Here is a 4,512-nt window from a genome sequence, read left to right on the forward strand (position 1 = left end):
ACCTACCAGTCTGAGTGAAACAGAATAAATGAAGTGATGCACAGCTTGTCACACTCATCATGGCATGAGAGGAGTCCTGTACCTGGGCAGACAGTTATCAGCTCTACAACAAAAGAAACATGCATCAAAGAAAATCTGGAGGTTTCACACACAAAAAAATTGAAGAGTTTAATGTGACATAAATAACAAAAGGTCTTGTGTGAACGTATACCTGCATACATGCAACTAATATAATTAAATTACTTTTATTTATGTCTTATGTGCTTGCTTACCCATGTGTAGGGAAAATCTTTAGAGGAAAAAAAAAATCAATATTTAACAGATTGCAGAGCAATGTAATTCCAAGAGTAGATTAGACATGGATATGAAAATTACATTTATTTATTTACAGTGTATTTCCAGAGAAATAAAAATGTTTAATAAGTTTATCTGCAAAGGAAATGAACAGACTCATTTTTATTTACCATTGAGAGCACTATTCTGGTGAATAACTCAGGAGCAGTAATTTTGTCCTGTTTTTCTTTGATACTGGATTTATTTTGAATTTCAAAATCAAAGGGTATCGATGTAGTTCGTTCCAAAATTCCAACAAACAACAACGAAAAAAAGTCAGTTGAAATACACATTTTAATCACGGATTTCCACCAACCCCCATTTGTTCCACTCCATAGCATCATGCTCTGCAGCTACAGATGCTTTTGCTAAGCAGTGACATTCAGTGGCTTATCAGTCTTACAATGAGAACCGTTAGCTCGGGGGCTTTATACTTGCCATGTCTTAAGTATTTAACTATTATTCAGTGTAGTCATCCTTTGGTGACATGGTGTAATAATGGTCACACGTATCATGTGTTTGGATAAAATAACTCACAATATTTGGTGTGTCAGGAAAAAAAACAAGAGGAGACAAACATGTGAGATGAACCCGTTCACCTTTGGTAGCATTTATTTCTGGGCTTATGGCCCTCACAAAGACTGTTCATTGTGTCAGTATGACTGCAATGTTGTTCTGAGCAATTAAGGAGGATGACAGAGAGCCAGAACTTCTTTGTCCATCCTTACCAGAGTAAACACCCACTTCTGGTCACATCTGAGAACAGGGGCACCACTGGTACTATCATCTTTTCACTGACTGTTGGGTTTTTCCCCCCCCCCTGTCTTGATAAAACATTTTTTAAAAGTAATTGCATTGAAATTACTTTAAGGATGCATTCCATTATACCAAAAGTACATGATTCAGCAGTGTCTATCTCAGCTTTCATTGATGTGCAAATCATTATTATGAAATGCACATTTTTGACAAGTAATATATTCAAGATTATTATCAAGCCTTTTATAAAAGTATCCAATTAATTTGTCCATTTCGGTTTCCAGAAACAAACTAAAGAGGTTATCTTTTAGATAGCACACATACTGGAATCCTGATTTTGTGCTCCCCTGGTTTTGACCTACCTGGAAATCCTCAGTGATTCTATATTTCTTTCATATTTATCTAAAGGTCTTCTGATACTTAACTGCTTGCTTTACTGAAGTGATGTCATATAGCACTTCTTACACAAGTCATCTGTAGAAATACCTTTTATGGCCAAAAGAACATTAAGTATTAAACAGACACATGAAGACAGTAATACTACTTGAAGTCATGCAGCAGGTCAATGCTAGAAATGAGACTCTTTTTCTGACCTCTGATCTAATGGCTCCAACTGCCTAAATTCACTGTCTCTCTAGACTTTTCCAGGACTGTTAACGCAAGTGAGGGCAGAGGAAGGCTAGTCTAAGTCAACAGTTAAAAGTCTGAAAGTCTGGAGTGGATTGTGTTGCCAGGATGTCACATGAACCTCGTCTGGAGAAAACCCAAGATGTTTTTATGCAGGCAGGTCAGCAGTTCCAGTGTGCTTGGGATCTCACCAGGGCTTGTAGCTACTACTAATAAATTTCACTTCAGAAACCCAGCTAATTATTATATACACAGCCTGGGACTGTCAGGTCTGGAAAGCAGGCTGGCTAACCCCTGAAAAAAAGGAGCACAGGCACCAGTGCTGCTAAGATCCAGCCATGTTATTTATAGGTTGATCTACACTTTGCACTGCAAAGGAAAAGGTGGCAGCGTGGGGGCAGCGTGGGGAAAGAAATATAAAATGGGGCATAAAAATCCACAAATACTTCAGAATCGGATACTATATGATTAAAAGAAAGCACGTTACAGGTTTGCAACTGGAGTACTATAACGCAGAATAGACTCCTGCATGCTGGATGAAGAGAACCATGATTTCATCTGGAGAATCTGTTAACTACAGAAGAATGTGCCTGGGGCTGCATTGTCCTAAAACTGCCACTGTGGGAACAAAGTGCAGCTGGACTTTTGTAAAACCCACACTCACAATGGCTCGGTGGAAATACACATGCCACACCTGGACTGGGTACAATCTGCTCCAAAAATCCCATAGCTAGCTATTTTGAAGTGAAAGACCGCAGTTCAAGCAGATTCCCTAAAGGAGTATTTATTTGATAAATCATCTCCAATTGATGCTGAACAGATTTGGATTATAAAACATTCCTAAATCTAATCAACTGTGATGTCATAACCACTACATGTGTTAACTGAGATGTCAGGACTGACACGGCTGCTTTTCAGCTGTGGAGATAAACTTGTGCCAAGGTAACAGTTTAAATGAGGAACTATGCAACCTAGTGTGCGACACTCAATCATGAACTGGTCTTTCAGATCATCCACAAATCTCCGGTGTTCTTCTACAATATTCCTGGAATACTCTTTCTGTCTAGGAACAGCCAAATTTTATTTTCAAAAACCAATACTGTCCTGGAAAGTGCTCCTAGATGAGTAGCACAAAGCACCTCATTGTATGTCACTCAATTTTTGAAGCCAATGATGATTTGTTTCCAAGAAGTAGATAGCTGCTGTTGTGGATTTGTGCTAGGTCCTATCCTAAGGTCAGGCTGGCAAATGCAAAAGTGATAACGCAGAGTCCTATTCTGATACAGGTCCTGCTGCCATCATAGTAGAAAACACCACTTAAAAGTAGAAGTTTTAGCACTTCTTCCTCCAACCCTTGCTTCTTGATTTGTAAACAGCATTTAATTACTAGGAAAAACCCTCACAGTGTTTTGTGACAACTAACTGTGCAAATAATCACAAAATTTAGGGGCGGGGGGGGAATATTGATGTTATAATGTATAAACAAATATAAACACAACCAACATTTTCACTAAGAAATGGAGTGCTATAAATAAATGTTCTTGCAAGGTATTCCTCAGTTTTTCAATGTGAAAGCCATATTTTCTGCCTTCTGTGCCTCAGCATGTTGAATTACACAAACAGGCTTTCACAGTAGTGTTTAGAGAGCCTAGAATCATTCCAGTAAAATTAAGTCATCGATTCTCATCTCTGAAAAAAAGATGTGCTTACACACTTAAAGAGCATAAGCCTTTAAATATTTTTGCGATTCTTCATATCCATGTTAACCTTGTAAATTCTGTCAGTATAACAAGAACTCTTGACTTCCTATACTGTCTTAAAGACATTGAAATCCACCTGTAAGAGTAAATTTTGATTAAAAAATTACCATTACAACACAGCCAAAACTACCACCACTACCCACTGCCAAAGTTGCCAGAATCAAGTCCAGTTTTGGAAATCTAGCCTGTAAAGTGCAACTTTTCATTAAAAAGCATGTATCTCTTCAGCCTTGCTGTTTTCCAAGGTTAATTGCAGGACGTTTCTCACCTGTCTTCTCACTTAGACTCTCCTGTGTTTGTACGTCAAAACAAAGTTCGGGGAGGTCCAGCCAGCTCATTAAGTGCTTTTTTTCCTGTGACAGCATTTATCATCTTTTCGAGTACTCCTTCCTTCTAATTTGGAGGTGTTTCCTAAGGTAATAATTGCTGCCAGGGAGTAGTTGGAGCAAGGTGGGGAGCGCTTACAGAGGGAAGTTTTCACCCGGGCTCTACATTGCCGGTGTTGCTGCCAACTCCTGTTTCACAGCATCCCGACTTGTAAGCTAACAGCTCTGAAGTTTTTCATGAGGGACATCTGGACAAATTAGGGACAAGCAACTTCTCTACAGAGAAGTTACAAAGAACACGGCTGAAAAACCCGAACGCAGGCTAGAAGACTGAGTATGTTAAAGGCTTTTCCCTTAAAAATTCACTAAGAAGGGAGGGACTCGTGTTTGAACTGAGAAGAGCCTGAGGGAACCGCCCTGCAAGACAAACAGCCCACGGGCAGTCCCCGATCTGAACCCCTCCTCAGCGCTGCCCACCCCAACCAGCTATTAAAAAAAAGTTTGGACAACTCGCCATCCCTTCCGTGCGGGGAAGGGCGAAGGCCAGAAGTGTCAGGGGGAGGGCGAGGGGAGCGTTTTTACCTGTCGCCGTCGGCAGCGCCTCCTCCTCCTCCTCCCGCATGACGGCCCGCCGGGCGGGCTGCGACGCACATGCAGCTCCCGGGACAGCTCCGGGACAGGGGAGCTCCGGCCTCCCGCGCCGAGACCGG

General features: G+C 40.8%; 1 protein-coding gene across 3 annotated transcripts in view; it reads right to left on the minus strand.

The window, feature by feature from the left end:
• Window positions 1-4,506, minus strand: part of ANKRD34B (ankyrin repeat domain 34B) — a 6,975-nt gene extending 2,469 nt beyond the window's left edge. For 2 of the 3 annotated variants that reach the window (XM_026866710.1, XM_026866709.1), the window contains exons 1-3: window positions 4,385-4,506; window positions 1,452-1,575; window positions 7-103 (exon numbers count right to left, since the gene is read on the minus strand). The gene's annotated coding sequence lies outside the window, so the exon portion shown is untranslated. Of the gene's footprint in view, window positions 1-6; window positions 104-1,451; window positions 1,740-4,384 lie in introns of those variants that run through there. The other variant, XM_026866711.1, reaches the window with a different exon arrangement.
• Between the last annotated feature and the right edge of the window lie 6 nt (window positions 4,507-4,512).

This window comes from Athene cunicularia, assembly GCF_003259725.1.
Source record: "Athene cunicularia isolate RWA chromosome Z unlocalized genomic scaffold, athCun1 chrZ_part3, whole genome shotgun sequence".
NCBI lineage: Eukaryota > Metazoa > Chordata > Aves > Strigiformes > Strigidae > Athene > Athene cunicularia.